The sequence below is a fragment of the Chrysochloris asiatica genome, unplaced genomic scaffold (assembly GCF_000296735.1).
Source record: "Chrysochloris asiatica unplaced genomic scaffold, ChrAsi1.0 scaffold00049, whole genome shotgun sequence".
NCBI classification, from domain to species: domain Eukaryota; kingdom Metazoa; phylum Chordata; class Mammalia; order Afrosoricida; family Chrysochloridae; genus Chrysochloris; species Chrysochloris asiatica.
Genome location: NW_006408567.1, coordinates 7,307,536 through 7,326,216, shown reverse-complemented (window position 1 = coordinate 7,326,216; position 18,681 = coordinate 7,307,536).

Genomic DNA, 18,681 nt, shown 5'->3' with positions numbered 1-18,681 from the left:
GTTGATAGTTGATCCAAGAAGAATGAAGTCCTTGACAACTTCAATCTTTTCTCCACTGATAAGAATGTTGTTTATTGGTCCAATGGTGAGGATTTTTGTCTTCTTTACTTTGATATACACTCCATACTGAAGGCTATGGTCTTTAATCTTCATCAGTCAGTATTTTAAGTCCTCTTCATTCTCAGCAAGCATGGTTGTTATCATCTGTATATCACAGGTTGGTAATGAGTCTTCCTCCAAGCCTGATGCCACGTTTTTTCTTCACATACCCCAGCTTCTCGGATTATTTGCTCAGCAACAGGTTGAATAAGTATAGTGAAAGAATACAACCTTGTCGCACATCTTTCTTAAATTTAAACCATTCAGTGTTCCCCTGTCCTGTTTGAACAACTGCCTCTTGGTCCAGGTACAGATTCCTCAAGAGCACAATCAAGTGTTCCAGAATGCTTATACTTCACAGTGTTGTCCATAGCTTGTCCTGATCCACACAATCAAAAGTCTTTGTGTAGTCAATAAAGCACAGTGTAACATCTTTCTGATATTCTCTGCTTTCAGCCAAGATCCATCGGACATCAACAGTGATATCCCTCATTCCATGGCTTCTTCTGAATCTGGCTTGAACCTCTGGAAGTTTTCTGTCAATATATGCTTACAGCTGTTTCTATATTACCTTTAGCAAAACTTTACTCACATAGGATATCAACGAGAGATTGTTGGATGATTTCCTCATTCCTTTGGGTCACCTGTCTTTGGAATGGGTACAAATACGAATCTCTTCCAATCAGTCAGCCAGATAATTGTCTTCCAAATTTCTTGGCAGAGATGAGTGAGTGCCTCCTGTGGCGCCTCACTTTCTTGAAAGATTTCAATTTTTCTTCCAGTTATTCCTGGTGCCTTGTTTTTTTTGCAGATTCCTTCAATGCATCTTGGACTTCCTTCTTCAATATCATTGACTCTTGATCATATGCTACCTCTTGAAACGGTTGAACATTAACCATTTTCTTTTGGTAATAGTGACTCTGTGTATTCCTTCCATCTTCTCTTGATGCTTTCTGCTTCATTCAGCAATTTGCCCAGAGAATCTTTCAATAGCGAATGTGGAGACTTGAATTTTTTCTTCAGTTCCCCCAGGTTGAGAATTGCTGAGCGTGTTCTTCGTTTTTGGTTTTCTGACTCCACATGTTTGCATATTTTGTTGTAATATTTGTCTTTATCTTCTCAAGCTGATCTTTGAAGTTTTCTGTTCAACTCTTGTATCTCCTCCTTTTTTCCATTTGCTTTAGCATCTCTATGCTGGAGAGCAAATTTCAGTCTATTCTGACATCCATTTTGACCTTTTCCTTCTTTCTTGTCTTCTTAATGACTTTTTGCTCTCTTCATGTATGATGTTCTTGATGTCATCCCACAACTCTTCTGGTCTTCGGTCTTTAGTGTTTAATGCATAAAATCTGTTCTTCAGATGATCTTTAAATTCAGGCGGAATATATTCAAGGTCATATTTTGGCTCTGGTGGACTTATTTTCATTTTCTTCAGCTTCAGTTTGAATTTGCATATGAGTAATTGATGGTTTGTTCTATAGTCTGCTCCTGACCTTATTTTCACTGATGATACGGGAGATTTTCCATTGTCTCTTTCCTCAGATGTAGTCAATTTGATTTCTATGTATTCCATCTGGTGAGGTCCATGTGTATAGTTGTCTCTTATGCTGTCTAAATAAGGTATTTGAAATGAACAAACCATTGATTTTTTGACAATGAATGCAACACCATTCTTCTCCAATTAGTTATTTCTCGCATAGTAAATGCCGGTTTCAAAATGACCAATACCAGTCCATTTCAGCTCACTAATACCTAAGATATCTGTATTGATGGTCCTCGAGACCATCAAATGAGCTGAATGGAGAGCAAGACCTTATCCAGAGAGGAAGTGACTCCAGGGATGAGACAGAGGAGATGTCTTGGACAGATGACACGGCTGAAGACACTGGACTCAGGGAGTGAAAAGAGCTGTGTGCTGGCTGCCAAGGGATGGGTCTGTGTAGTGTATTGGTTATTTGATGATGCATGGACGGGATTGTAATCATTGCATTGAAACAAAATATGAAAGGATGAGTGTAAAGCTGATATTCTCCCATGTAAATCTCACAAAAAAAAAAAAAACACAAATAAACCAATAAATTTGTCTTGGAAGACGTACAGCCAGAATGCTCTTTAGAAGTCAGGTTGGCCAAATTTCGTCTCTCATACTTTAGACATGTTATCGTGAGGGACCAGTCCCTCCTGAAGCATGTTGTCCCTGGTAAAGTGGAGGTTCACCAAAAAACAGGAGGACCCCCAACAAGATAGATTGGCAATGCAACAGGCTCAAACACAACAACAATTAATGAGCATGACACCAGACTGTATAGTGTTTTGTTCTGTTATCCATATGGTTGCTATGAGTCAGAACTGACTTGTTGATAGTACAACTGAAAAACAACCAACAACAACTCTAAATAGGGTTTGGTTCCTTTTCTGAGTGAGATGATAGGAAGCTAGCTCAGAGTGAAGAGGGAACTTTTTCAATTCAATGACTAATGAAGCAAGGGTTATTAAGGATAGTGTTCAGTTCCTAAATGGCTCACTGTGTTAGCCCTCATGACAGTGGCCTGCAGCCCTGTCTCGCAGCAGAGACTTCTTATGGAGGACTTAGGTCTCAGGAGGTCCGTCTGTGATCCTGAGATTTAGGAATGGCCCTCTCTCATGTCCAGTACATGACTAGTGCTTCAATTGCACTGTATCTAGTACCAAACTATCAAAATGAAGATACGGAAAATATTGAAACTGGCATCAGTTGAGATACAGGCTTGCCTGATTTCCTGATTGGAAACTGTCTTTGTATGCTTAGTACTCCTTACAATTTAGGGAAAACATTGATCATGTGTCCAGTACAAACCCTGTTAATCTATGCACCCCCAAGTCAATTTGCACGTTGAAATTTCCCATTTTACTGAAGGGAAGCTAGGTTGCTTGTTAGGACTTCCCTTGCTCTGGTTGTTAGTGGAGCTTGGAGCCAGGTCTTCTCACCAAATGTTTTTGCCTCTTCTATGCCAGATGAGACATCTGTCATGAGGATGCTCCCTGGCCCAGCTCTGTCAGGGCTTCTGTTGATAGTGCTGCTGAGTTGATTTAACTTATAAGTGACCCCCATGTGACAGAGTAGAACAAAATAGAAGTGCTTTCTTGGTTGTAATCTTTATGGTAGCTGTTCAGCATCTCTTTCTCCTGTGGAGGTGCTGGGTAGGTTCAAACCTCAAACCTTTTGGCTTGTATCCGAGTGATTACCTGTTGACTTCCAGCCTCCTGAGCGTTGTAAGGCTATCCTGGCTACACATTTTTGTCAAGAAGGCAAGGCTGAAATGAGCGCTGGATGCCTTATTTTTTACATAGTTGTTCAGCTTGAGCCTACTTTTATTGCCAATAATAATTATTATTGTTTACTGCTATCATGTGGAGAGGTGGCTACAGGATGCCACACCAGGGAAAACCCAGCTGCTCCCACCCCCACAGACCACATGCACCTCTTGTGTAAAGCGCAAAGGGCCCTTGGAATCAACTGCCTCACACTCCGTGGGCGCGGGCCAGATGCTGGCCCGTTTGCTTTACAGCTGGTCTAGTGGATGCTGGAGGTGCATGGATGTTTCCTCTGCCTTCTTGCATTACCTTTACCCTCCCATTGCACTTCCTCCCTTTCTCCTTTCACCCTGTTGGTAGAATCCAGCTACAAACCTCATGCCTTACAAATATGTGGGTCACCAATGAGTCCTGAAACTCTTGACTTTGGCATGTGAGATAAGAATTGTTCAGCCAGCAAATCTAATTTGGGGCAATGGAAGCAATGGGACTTTTAAAAACATGGAAACATAGAATTGGAAGGTTGAGGTAGGAAGCCAAAGGAAATGAAATTGAAAACCGTTATTTTAGATTGGAAGAAATGTTAAGAGTTCCCTGGATTTGAAGGAAGTTGCCAATTAATGAGTGCCAATGTATTCTGCAGGTGGTGTCTAAAAGCTATATAGGAACATTCTTGGGAGACCCTAGGTGGCACAAATGGTTAAGCACTTGACTGCTAACACAAAGATTGATAATTCAAGTCTACCCAGAGGCAAATTGGGAGAAAGACCTGGAGATCTACTTCTGAAAAATTCACCCTGTGGGCCACATTTCTACTCTGAGACAAAATGGGGTAGGCACGAATTAGAGTTCATTTGATGGCAGGTAATGACAACAAGAGTAGAGTTTTCTTAGCCTCTTTTTGACAGAAATAGCTCTGTTTATTTGTTAGATATTTATTTTTTGGATAGAGAACACATGTCAAGAGTCTAAGTTTGGTTGGTGCAAGGTTTCATTTTAAGTAGCTAAATGCTCTCCTGTCATAGAGAATTGAATGCGGTCCTGCACTGTAAGACTTTACCTGAAAGAATAAGCCTTGGTTTTGTCCTGTAGAGAAGGAAGCTTTGTTTAGGTCTGAAGCAGAGTGTCTCAGCACACATGACTATTTCAAAGCAGAACCTCAAATCACCAAGTGGGCGGGATGGTACATATTTAGACCTTTAATCAGTTTCATTTTTTTTTTTTTTTTTAATGATGTTGGCAATCAGTAGGTAGCCAACTGCAAATGTATTTATGAAAAACCTTCTGAATTTCCATAGCGACACTAGGATTAAGGGAATCTGTATTTGGAACAACAATTATGTGAGGAAATCGTCTTTTTATTTGGATTCAGATAATTTGACCATGTTAATTAACATCCCTATTGGGCTTCACCTCACTTGATAAGATGAGCACTCCTCCCCCCCCCTCCCCCCCCACCTTGCTGTGGCTACACTGTTGCTAGGTGGCAGCAGGTCAGTCAGTGTGAGCACTTCTTAACTGTACCCGGGAATGCTCTGTAGCACCCAGGGCCTGCTGAGAAGTGGAGGTACGTTCTAAGTGTTGCCTTCAAATTTGCAGATCCTGCTAATACAGCTGACTGAAACTCATTTGCACAGGAGCAAAAACCTGTGCCGTTAAGTCCATTCTGACTTACGTGATCAATTCCGTGTGTGTTAGATTAGAACTGTGCTCCATTTGGGGTCACTATGAGTTGGAATTGCCTAGACTGTGCCTAACAACAATAATGACAGCAGAGCCCATGGGCAAAGCTGAATCAGGGAGCATTCTCATGATGGTCTCATCTCGTCTTAGGAGAAGCAAGAACATGAAGCAAGAAGACTTGGTCTTTCTTTCAAGATGCCTTTGGTGACTCACACCTTTCACTTAGCAACTGAGTGCATTACTCATTGTGGTGCCTTGAATTTCCTTGATGTGGCTTTTCTATCCAGTGTCTTCTTAATTCCCACCAAGTGACTCGGTTTTGTTGTTGTTAAGTGCCATTGAGTCAGTTCTACCCTGTATAGAGTTTACAAAGAGTGGTTAGTGAGGTTGAACCATTGACCTTGCATTTCAAACCCACCTTGCAGTGGAGTGCTTATCTTACAGGGCAAACCAGGACTCCAAGTAATTGGGTCTGCCGATGCAAATAAGGTATACAGGACTCTAAGGCTGGGAGGGATTGGTTAGTGTTGCCCTCCAGCAAAGTTTAAAAGGAACCATCCCAGAAGCAGAGACAGAGACACCCAGGAACATCAAGAAGGAAGAACAGGAGTGACAAATGAGATATCTACTTAGAGAAAAAGGCGATGGCAAGAGACAACAGTGAGAGGCAACAGCAGAGATGGTGGCATGGAGAGACAGAGCAGCTGCATGCTCTGGGCCTATGGACTGAGTAAAGCTGAGTGCCTACAGGCAGAAGACTGGCTTGAAGAATGTGCCCATTGGGAATTCACACACTGGCTAAAAGAACTTTGTAACAAGTGCAAGAGCAGGGCAGAAACCAAGCAACCACATGGCTGACAGGCTGAAAACAAGAGTGAGGTGTGCCGGCCATATGGCAGACAAGAGGCGTTCCTGACTGGTGAACTGCTGAATCCTGAGTTGGTTTTAATCCCTGTTCGCTTTCCTAGTAAATCCCATCATCATGAGTATTGTGATAAATCCTGTGTGCCATTGCAATGAATTATCAAACCCAGATGTGAAGCAGAGAGTGTTGTGGTGTCAGACTAGAGTAAGGAAGGCTGTACAGTGGAAGCACATCTGACCTCTGCTTCACAATAGGTCTTGGACTGATTTTGAGTTTGATTCTGTTTCCCCCTTAGGAAGCCAGGGGAAGTCAGATGTGGCTCCCACATGGGTTTAAGTACTCATTTTCCAGGGTCTCCTCTTTTGCATGACGCCACCTACATTTTTTATGAAGTCTATTCTGAAGACCCTTGAACAGAAAGAAAAACTCACTTAAGGAGGGCATGTTGGCCACTGAGGACACAATTTAAAGGGAATTTTAAAAGTCAGCTATTATAGATCTAATAAAAGCAAGATAAAAATAGAGTTTAAGATCTTTGGGGAAAATAAACTTATTTTAAACTCTCCATAGATCATTTCTGAGTACAAATTCAACTGACAAAGTGGAGAAAAATGAGATTTAACTTTTTGTGACCTTTTTTCCCCACATACCCAGTGTTGTTTTCTGACATGGATTTATTTATTAGCTCTGTATAGTCCTCTTATGTGTGTTTAACTTGCTCTTGCCTAAATACTCCCTAACAGTAGAAATACCTTTTAAGAATTCCATGGTTTACAGTTTTCCAATGATTATTTTTACATAAATCTTTTCATGTGAAGTAATGTGTGATTATTTTTTAACTAGTATCATTGTCCCGAGGTTTATTCTCATCTTGGAAAATGGTTAAAAACAAAATTCAATGGTGCTTCCTTTTCTTGGTGTTATTCTGTGGCATAGAACACTGCACATCTATGAACAAGTTTAGTGCTTTTGAAGGGACTCATTACTGCCTTTTATGTTCCTTTTTTCTCTACCATAACAGTTGCCATTGACTCTTACTCATGAGGGACCCCACATATGTCAGAATAGAACTGTACTCTGTAGGGCTTTCTGGGACTGATTCTTCCGAAGTAGATTGCCAGGCCTTTCTTCTGAGCACCTTTGGGTGGACTCAACCCTCCAACCTTTCAGTTAGGAGCCAAGTGTATTAACTGTTTGCAACAATGAGGGTCTTCTTAAATTCACGTATGTGATTTTTTTAAAGTAATAATAATTATTGTTATTGTTGTTCATACGGTCGCTATGAGTTGGTCCCAACTTGATGGCACCTAACAACAACAAGGAGCTCTGGTAGTATAGTGGTTATGAATCAGGCTGCTAACCTCAAGGTCGGCAGTTCGAAACTACCAGCTGTTCCGCGGGAGAAAGATGAGGCTTTCTGCTCGTGTACAGATTTACAGCCTTGGAAACCCTGTACAGGGTCGCTATGAGTCGGAACCGACTCCACGGCACATAACAACAACAACCCCAAACCCATCAGTGCTTTACTGCTTTTGAGACCAGCAGCCACATGAATGGGTCTTAGTCACCAAATGCTTCACAACAGAAAATAATGTTGAACAAGTAGAAACATTATGGAGAGTCTCTTCTTAATGGTGATGATGATATATGGGATGAATGGATTAAATGACAGTTGATAGGGAACATCTATCACTGGGCTTCTCACTAGTTGGCATTTGGGGCTGGGTAATTAATTCCTTGTTGCGGAGTTCTGGTGTGGGACTGTGGATTAAAGCTGTTTGACCTGTAAGATATTCAGTTCAAATTGTAAGATATTCGGTTCAAACTCACTAGCTGCTCCTGGGAAGCCCTATACAGGGTTGCTGTGGGTTAGAATTGACTCGACAGCACTTAACAAAAACAACAATTCCTTGTTGCGGGGCGGGGGCCATCCCGTGCATTGTAGGATGTTTAGTAGCATGCCTGGTTGCTGCCCACTGGATAGTAGCAACCTCCCAGTTGTGACAACCCAAAATGTCTCTAGAGTTTGCACAGTGTTCCCTGGGGGCAGAATTGGCTGCTGTTCAGAACACTTCTCTATCCTAACACTCTGATCTTTTTCCATTTTGCTTCCTTATATATCTTTATGGAGTCTTGGTATGGAGCTGTAGGATAAGCACTGGACTGCTATCTGCAAGGTCGAGAGATCAAACCCACCAACCAGCTGCTCTTCAGAAACCCATTACAGGTTCGCTATGAGTCTGAACTGACTCGATGGCATTTAACAATAACATATATCTTTATATACCTTCCTTTCCTGATCACCTTTTCTTTATTTGCTCATGAAGTCATTGCTCATTTAGTTATCAAATATTTCCATATTTCTACTTATGCTATCCTTTATGCTAGACATTAGAACTGCGGAGATGTACCAGATATCTCCTTCTCTGTGTGTGTACATATATGCATTGAGTCTTTTAAAAATGTTTCAGGGTTTCTACAATTTTGATTCTTACTGTTGTCCTGAAAGCTCAACTTATTTGAGTACTGGTCCTAGGCTGTAATTCAGGTTGGCTTTTGCTTAATTATGATTTCTTTAACCAATGTAGTATGTCTGTCTTTGTAGCCCATGTCTTGGGGGAAAACCCTTTGAAGCATGGGTCAGTAGCCTTGGCTTAACCACAGCTGTTACCTTGTAAAATGATAATGTTCTATTAATCTGTCAATTTCATCCATGAATGCTATATGCATTTCAGATGTGTCTTGTCTCTTGTCACTCCAGATCTGTTCTTTTCTGATATTGAGATTTCTTTCATTCTCTTTAACCAGCCACCTGATGAAGCTTCATTTAGCATGTTGGTCACTTTAAGTTATATTTAATTAAACTTCTGTTTGAAGACCACAACAGTCAAATCCAACAGAACAATGTACACTTGATTGCTTTCTGGAGAACTCTGTTTAAGTTAGCAGGCTTCCTTTACGTTTTTTTTTTTTTTTTTAAATTTGGAAACTGTGATATGAAAATTACTCATAAGAAATCACATTTACCTCAGTGGTATTTCTGGCTGGCTGGCTGGCTGTGTGCTGTGGAGTAGGTTCCGACTCATAGCCTGTATCAAGTTTCCAAGGCTGTGAATCTTTATGGGAGCAGAAAGCATCACCTTTCTCCCTTGGAGTATATGGTGTACACAGACTACTGACCTAGCGGTTTGTAGCCCAATGTCTTACCCACTAGGCCAGTGTTATATCCAGGGGAAGGAAAACCAGTTGCTCTGGAGTCCACTCTGACTCATGGTAACCCTTATGTATGTCAGAGTAGAACTTTGCTTCATAGAATTTTCAGTGATTGATTCTTGAAGTGTGTTACTGGACCGTTCTTCCGAGATGTCTGTGAGCCAATAGACTTTAATGTCTAATCTTCTGGTTAGTAGCTGAGTCCATGTACCACCCAAGGACTTCCAGGGAGAGTGATTGGGGATGTTTTCTAGGGAGGGGTTAAAATTAGCTTCAAATCTGTTGGTAATTATTATGCAGAGTGGTGGTCAGTTGCATATTCATAGTATTATCTTAAAATATATTGTATATATATATATCTAAAATATTTTAAAGAAACAATAGCCTGTTGAGAGTTTGGCTTTTATTTGTTTTTTTCTGTACCTTTTAAAAAAATAGATGTCTAGGAATTCGTTCTTCACTTGCTAAAGTATCCAGTGTCCTGCCTCTTTTTTTTGGGGGGGGGCAGAGGGCGCAGGGGGGCGCGGTCCACGGAGAGAGGTTTTTTAGGTTCTTAAATCCTGTAAGAGCCCGCTACCCTTTTGCCATGTGATGTCAAAAAAGAAAAGAAAAAATACACGGAAGTTTACCCTTTCATTCAAGGTAACCAAGTTTATGTGTAAAAATATTAGAAGTACATTTCCCCTGCTGATTTGGGAGGCTGTGGGCTGGGACTCGGAATGACAGCTGGTCCGATTTCTTGGTGTTGCTAATGGTAAAGGGGAGCTCTTAATTTGAGAAGTAGGGCGGAGAGAAGGAGGGAGGTGATGGTGGGCGGGGAAGAGCGATAAACCCTCTCCAACACACCCAAATGACCAGATTCATCATAGGACGAAACTTCACAAGTTACACCCACTAGCTCTGCCAGAAGCCTAGGGAAGGCTGCTTGACGCTTCCTCATTTCTGTTACTGGAAGTTTGAGCGATGTGCATGAAGCAAGACGGAGAGACATGTGCGCCTCGCCGAACCGTGGTGAGCTGGAATTTTAAAATCGATTCTTTATACTGGCTAACTTTTTTGTGTTGGAAGGTAAGGGGAAGCAACTGAGCTTGACTCTGGACCAGGAGTGACTTATTGAGAGCCCAGAGGTCGGCGGGTGTAGGGGAGACGTGTACATTCCCGAATCTCGCCGACCAGAATTAGGTAGCTAGTGGCTTCTCCACACTGCGCTTTGCGCGTGCAGGGTACGTGCCCTACTTAAATTTCCTGCGGATCCTGAGGTTTGTTCTGGCTCCTGGGTAAAGGGGTTCCTGCTTTAAAGCGCTTCCTCAATTCCTTTTTTTTTTAAATCATCGGTAACTGAGAGAATCCTATGGGATACGACCTACACACATTCGAAGTGGAAACTGCCACCAAAGACCCAAGCTGTGCCCAGCCGTTCTGCCGTGTGTTCAGTAATTACCAAGCAAGGTGGCTAAAATGAGTCTCATGGAATACTTTTCAGTAAATGAGCCCTCTTATTTGCCTTTTTTTTTTTTTTTAAAAAAAAAAAAAGAAAATTCCCAAGGAATATTTTGAAACAGTGGCATCCAACAGACACCTGATCAGAGTTCTGGAGTGAGGCATCTGAAGTCTCATTAAATCTGTGGCTGATTTAGTTAGTTCAGCTCAATGTACCTGGGCTGTGGAGTTGCTCCTTGTTCATCTGGAACTTAAAAAAAGAAATGTCAGTTTTCTATGGTAGCTGGTTTACCTTCTTCAGATTTGCTTGCTTTAGACAATTTTGCATGGGGTGGGGAGGGAATTTGGGTAGAGGGCAGAGCTAGGTTTGGGGTCCTGACAAAGGACACTTTGCTTCTGCAAAGGATAAATTTGGCCAAAGTTAATGTTTCTGGTAAACTTTTCATATTTTTTATTTTGAGTGCATTCCCACTATTATGAGGGGATGACACAGTACAGGAAGGACAGAGTTTAGTTCTCTTATACATGGGGTGTCCTTACAGGCTACCATTTGGTACATGTGACTTTTTGCTGCTGGCATGGAATTGGAATTGAGGCTTTTGGTCTTAAGTTCTTACTTGCCTGTTTCATACCTGAATATCACATCAGTAGTTTAGTAATACCGAACCAGTCAGAACTATTTTTTGTTGTTGTTTTTACCTAATCATAAAAAATGCAGAGAGTTGTCTTACTTTTAGGGCAAGCAACAAAGATGAAGAATTGTATGGCACTTGTGTTGTTGTAAATGAAGCGGTTGATTAAGTGCTGAGCTGCTAATATTAAGTCAGCAGTTCAAACCCAACAGCCACTCCCAGGGGGAAAGATTTGGCACTCTGCTTCCTTAAAAATTACAGCCTTGGAAACCCTATAGGGCAGTTCTGCTCTATAGGGTTGCTATGAGTTGGAACTGATTTGACAATGGAGTTTTTTGTTTGGTTTTGTGGTGTTTTAGTAGATGACAAGTCACTTCTGATTCATGGAGACTCCATGTATCTCAGATTAGAACCAGGCTCCTTAGGGTTCTCTAGGCGGAGGCTATTCAGAAGCAGTTCACCGGGCTTTCTTCCAGGTTGCCTCCTGGTGGCTTTTAACTGCCACTTTTTCAGTTGGTAATTGAATGCTTAACCATGCCCACCACTCAGGAATTTACTTTCTTTTCAATTAATCAAATACTTACTTTACTATAGTGCTTCTAAGGTGCTCTGGTAGCCTATAGCGTAGAGGTTATGAATCGGACTTTTAATCTCATGGTCAGCAGTTCGAAACTACCAGCTGTTCTGTGGGAGAAAGATAAGGCTTTCTGCTCCCATAAAGATTTACTGCCTCTGAAATCCTGTGTAGGCTCACTGTGAGTTGGAACACAACAACAGCATAGTGCTTCTGTCAGATCTGGAGTGGGTGTGATTGGAAGGATGTTAGTAGCTGATTTTACAGCCTCAGAAACCCTGTGCAAGGTCACTATAAGTCTGAACTGACTCCACAGTACTTAACAGCAACATCCAACCATAAGTTTGGTGGTTCAAACCCACCAGCCACTCCTCAGAAACCCTATAGATAGGGGTCAAGATGAGTCCAACAATAACAATGCCAGAATGGAATCCTGGTGTAATGCTATAGGATAAACATTGGACTGGTAACTGCAAGGTAGGCAGCTCAAACCCACCAGTTGCCCCTTGGAAACCCAGTACAGGGTTGCTATGCGTTGGAACCAATTTGATGGCACTTAACAACAATAAACAATGCCAGAACAGGTGACCTTATTTTTCAAAGGGTGGGGGCAGGGAACAAACTGCTTGCTTTGACCCTGTGGCTTCCCTGAAGTTCAAGATCCAGAGTAAAAAGAAATTACTTGTAATCCAAATCCACCAAGTCTTGGGAGAGCTGGACCCATTGCATGATCCAGTTCTCTGACACCCACTGGAGGCAGAACTCCATAATTCAAGAAACGACACAGTAGACATGAAGCTGACATGAAACGTGGACTCACTTCCCTTCTAAAGAACTCTTCAGCATCTCACTTCGTATGAAAAACAACCACATTGAAGCTCGTGATCTTTATGGTGGGACTGACTTGTTCACAGAGTTTTATGAAACAACAATCCTTAGCCAGGGAAAAAGGAATGAATTAATCAGTGGTAGAGGTTTTTGATTTTGTCACATAAGACTGTTAGAAGACATGCAGATACTTGAAATTAGGCTTAACCCTTTCATGACCAATTTAGTGAGTTTTTAATTTTTAATTTTAAATACCATGTATTTTCAGTAATGGATGGCATGCTGAAATCAAGGGAAAAAATGTAGTGTAGTGGTTACGAATTGGGCTGCTAACCTCAAGATCAGCAGTTTGAAACTACCAGCTGTTCCACAGGAGAAAGATGAAGCTTTCTGCTCCCGTAAAGATTTGCAGCCTTGGAAACCCTGTACAGGGTCACTATGAGTCGGAACCGACTCCACGGTACTTAACATGTACTTAACAACAATAATGAATTTTGATATAATTATGTGGGACACATATGTCCCAAGTGGATTCTGGTAGGAAGAATGAGTGAAGCCCATTTCTTCAGGTTCATGCAGTTGTACAGGCTCCTGCCAAGTGGCAGCATGCACTACTGCTGGGATAGATGGGTCCCAAGAAACCTGAAGGGCTGAAAATGTTAGTGGGCAATATATGTCCCACGGGTCATCCAAAGGTTACTTCTATGTGCAGGTATGACAGAAAGTCACAAATATGGTAACATTTTTCCTAGAACTTTGCCCTCTCCTTCAGTAAATAATCTGGTTTAGCTTTAGCTGTTTGCTTTATAATTGAAGCACAAACAAGTGCTATCTTTTCTTGAGTTTACATGCATTTTACGAATTCATCCCTGTTTAACTCTGTCGGAAAGGTTTTAAAAGCCGAAGTAGTCTAGCTGCAAGGAGGAGAAGGTATTTTGTATTTATTTTTATGTGTCATTGACACAATGCTTTCAGTTTTTCTGTCTTGTATCAAACAGATTAGATTGAATTTGTTCCAAGGTGGGTTGTATATATTCACTGGGGCACATACACCCTGTGAAATTGTTTTGAAAATCTCTAACTGGGATTTGCTTAAGACTTGGTAGTAATTTTGTGAATTGTAGGTGTTTTCAACCCACTTGACAATACAGATATACTTTTTTACTAAGGCAGAACCAATTTCCCATAATGACTGAGGTGTAGAACATTTCGTTTTGGCTTATATTTAATGCATGAGGCTTGGCATTTTTAAAGTTTTCTCAGAACTTCCTCTTTCTGAGTATGTGGCAGTGTAAGAGCAAGAATTTTAGAGTTTAGAAGTACTGCTCTGTCACGTTCTACTGTGTGGCCTTGGAAAAGTTACATAATTTCTCTGAGCTTAACATTTTCCTAACTGTGAGATAGAAATAATGAAAAGTGCTTTTTTGAGAAGATTCACTGTGAACATTGAGGTTTGGCACAAAGGAGACAATTAATAAATTGTACTAGAGTGGGTGTTCCCCCTCCTGTCCACTCTTGCCATCCTCCATCCTTGCAACCTTCCTCAGTGCCTTCCTTCCTGAAATGTGAATTGTCTTTGCAATAGAACAAAACAAAGACCACTTTCTTCTTTGCCAATGTATTTGTTTTCTGTTCATTAAGGACAAGTGGGGTTTCGAGGATCACTTTCTATATTTTCCTTATTTCCATTTTAGTTGATCACTACATATTTCCCCCTGCCAGTTTTTCTTTCACTCTCTTGAGATTTCTTTTTTTTTCCCCCAGTTCATCTTAGCTTCATGACAGCTTCACTTCTCTGTTCTGATTTTGTTTGCTACCTTTTTGGGTAAAAATACAGTGAATACAAAGCCTAAAACTTGGGAGAGACTGGGATGTGAGGCTGTTTCTATTAAGGTAACATTTGTTCGGTTTGATAGACTTTAACATGGAAAAGGTGTTGATGAATCATGACTAAATTTTCTGGGATTGTTTTTCTAGATAATGGAGTTCGTATGTATTTTGAGAGCATCACTGGTAGTTCAGTGGTAGAATTTTCACCTTCCATGTGGGAGTTCCAGGTTTGAGTCCCAGCCAGCGCATCTCATGCGTCTGTCAGTGAAGGCTTGTGCATTGCTTTGGTGTCGAACAAGTTTCCATGGTGCTTTCAGACTAAGATGGGTTAGAAAGTACTTGGCGATCTACTTCTGAAAATCATTGAGAACTCTGTGGATCACAGTTGTCTAATCCACAAGCATTCATGGGCATGGTGCAGGACTGGGTAGCATTTTATTTTGTTGCTCATGGGGTCACTAGCAGTATGAACAGCAGCTAACCACAACAATAAAGCAGACAGTATTATGGGCTTATTAATGTTCCTCCACAAAGGACTTATAGAGCATTATTGAAATCACCCAAACCATTGATTCTCCCTAGAGTTTGTCAACTGATCTGTGAAATATGTGACATAATTAGCTAATAGTTATTCGTACATTTCCTAGGACAAGACTCTGAACTGGAGGTGGGGGAGGGATTGTGAACTCCTCAATGCAACTATGCCAGGGCCATGCATTGAATCAGCCTATGTCCCCTGTGGCCCAGTGTTCTGAGTTTATTGTTGTTGTTAGGTGCTGTCGAGTTGGTACTGACTCATAGCAACCCTATGCACAACAGAATGGCCTGGTCCTGGGGCAACCTCACAATGGTTGCCATGCTTGAGCTCATTGATGCTGCCACTTTGCCAATCCATCTCGCTGGGGGTCTTCCTCTTGTTCTCTGACCCTCCAGTTACCAAACATGATATCCTTCTTCAGCGAATGGTCCCTCCTGACAATATGTCCAAAGTATGAGAGACAAAGTTTGGCCATCCTGGCCTCCAAGGAGCACTCTGGCTGCACTTTTACCAGCATAGGTATGCTGGTTCTTTTGACAGATCATGGCACTTTGTCAATAGTCTCCTCTAACACCATAACTCAAAACCATCAGTTCTTCTATGATCTTCCTTATTCACTGTCCAGCTTTCGTATCCATATGAGGTTATTGAAAATACCATGGCTTGAGTCAGGCGCACCTTAGTCCTCAAGCTGACATCTTTGCTCTTCAACACTTTAAAAAGGTCTTGTGTAGCAGATTTGCCTAATGCAGTACATTCTTGGATTTTTTGACTGTTGCTTCCTTGAATGTTGATAATTGATCCTAGAAGAATGAAGTCCTTGACAACTTCAATCTTTTCATCTTGATAAAAATGTTGTTTATTGGTCCAGTGGTGAGGATTTTTGTTTTCTTTACATTGAGATTCAACCCATACTGAAGGCTGTGGTCTTAGATCTTCATCAGTAAATAGTTTAAGTCATCTTCACTTTCAGCAAACAAAGTTGTATCATCTGCATATCACAGGTTGTTAACGAGTCTTCCTTGGATCCAATCCTGATGCCACATTTTTTCTTCATATAACCCAGCTTCTTGGAATATTTGCTCAGCATTCAGATTGAATAAGTATGGTGAAAGAATACACCCCTGTCACACACCTTTCTTAATTTTAAACCATTCAGTATTCCCATGTTCTGTTCGAACGACTGCCTCTTGGTCCATATACAGATTCCTCATGAGCATAATAATTAAGTGTTCTGGACTGTTCATACTTCACAGTGTTGTCCATAGCTTATCATGATCTACACAATCGAAAGCCTTTCTGAGTAGCAGCACTGATAATGCTGTTTTGGTCTGGATTGTGCTTTTTTTGAGACTGGAGAACAAGGAGAATTTGTTTTCACAAGTATTTTTGCAATGTTATTCTTCCAGTATGTTATTTTGATGCTGTTGCTTGAAAACAAATATTAAATATGAGAGTGTTCAGTAAAACACTTGGGGTGGTCATCATTTTTCAGAGTTTTATTTGCACACTGTATAGCGGTGGATTTGTAAGATCTTGTACTCATGTGGTGCTTTGGAATCATATGTTCCAGTGTTTGAAGCACTTGAGTTCATAAGTTGTGAGTTTGGGTGGATAAGAATGACCATTGATTGCCAAGCTGCTTTCTACAAGTCAGTATTTGAATTGTCATCCCTGGGTGCTGCAATAGTTAATTTATTCAAGTGCTTACTAAAAGTTGGAAGTTCAAATTTACACAGAGGCCACTTTCAAGAAAAGCCTGGTGATCTACTATGGAAAAATCAGCCAATGGAAAATTCATGGCACACAGTTCTGCTCTACCTCACACGGTGCCACCATGAAATGGAATTGACTCAGTGGTACTGGTACTATAGTTGAATACTGCAACAAACAAACAGGCAAACCATGTCTGACCTCCAGCTTCACAAAGGTAGAGGGGAAGGAGGAGAATCACTATCATTAGCCCTAGGCTGATTCCTATGAGGCAGAGGTCAGACATGACTCCACCCTCCAGCCTTTACCCTCTGTGACACCAGTCATCCCTCCCACTGCACTCAGTCTTCTCTGTTGGGTTTGATAATCTGTCGCAGTGACCACAAAACTCACAGGCAATAATCACGATCATGGGGATTGTTAGGGAAGTTATTATTGTTGTTGTTAAGTGCCGTCAACTTACTTCTGACTCACAGCGACCTTGTGTAAGACTTCCCAGTAACAGCTGGTGGGTTTGGACTGCTGACCTTGGGGTTCAGACTGACCTTTTGGTCCAGTGCATTATCCTGCGATGCCATGCCAGAAAGTTGTTGTTGTTAAATGCTATTGAATCAGTTCCAACCCATAGTGACCCAGTATAGGGTTTCCAAGGAGTGGCTGGTGAGCTGGCACCGTTGACCTTGAGGCTCAAACCGACTTTGCAGGCCAGCGCACTCACCTACAGCACCACATCAGGACTCCCAGAAAGTTAAGAGGGCAGAGTTCAGGATCAGAAACAGTTCAGAAATACCTCTTCTCAGCTGTACCACACCGTATCTTTATGTACTCGGCTTCTCAGTCATGTGGGTATTAGCCTCTGCCTTGCTCAGGCAAGTGTTACAAGCTCCTTTAACACCACTGATAAATGCCCAAAGGGCACCCCATTCGGAAAGTCAGCCTCCTGTCTGACAGCTTTCAGCTTCACTCAGTCACAGGGCCTGGAGGCCCACTGCTCTCTCTCTCATTTCACTGCCTCTGCCGCCATGTCTGCAGGCTTTCCTCAGGGTCCAAAAGATGTATTCTTCTCAAGGTTCTTCTTTCTTGATGATCATGACAGTATCCTGTTCCTACTTCTAGGATGACTCATTGTTAATACAGTGGAATGGGAAAACCAACCAATCCTTGCATGAGATTTCTGCACACCCTATTTGCATGGGTCCTACCCAGTCATTTGGCGAGAGTTATAAAGACTGTGAATAGAAGAGTCGTATCAAGTCAAGTCACTGTACCTCAAATACCCAAATCTATTAAGTCTGTCATTAAGTCTGACTTACAGTGATCCTATAGTACAGAGTAGCACTGCCCCATTTCCAAGGCTGTAATCTTTACAACAGTAGACTGCCATTCTCTTTCACCTGCAGAATATCTGCTGGGTTCAAACTGCCAAACTTTTAACCACTGTTTCATCAGGGTTCCTCATATAGTTGAATAAGGGCTTATTAAATGCTTTTTTTTTTTTAATGTTTTATTGTGAATTATGTGACAGTTTACATGGGAGAACATTAGTTTTACATTGATCCTATCGTATATTGTTTCATTGCCATGGTTACAGTCCCCTCCATGCATCATTAACCAACCAACCATAGAATATACACTATAAGCCTGCCCCCCTGGTTGTCAGCACACAGCCCCTCTCCCTCTCTGTATCTAAAGTCTCCAGCTGCTCCGTCTCTCCACATCATTGTCTTTGCCTCCATCTCAGGCATCACTGCTTCGCTGGGTAGGGTCCCGCTCTCCGTTCTTCTCCCTTAATGGTCCTAGGGACCTCCTCTCCTAGACTGAAAATTTAATCACTCCAGTAAATGCTTCTTGAATTAATAAAATACTAATTGCTCTGGTAGTGTAGTGGTTACGAATCGGACTGCGAACCTTAAGGTCAGCGGTTCGAAACTATCAGCCGCTCTGCGGGAGAAAGATGAGGCTTTCTACTCCC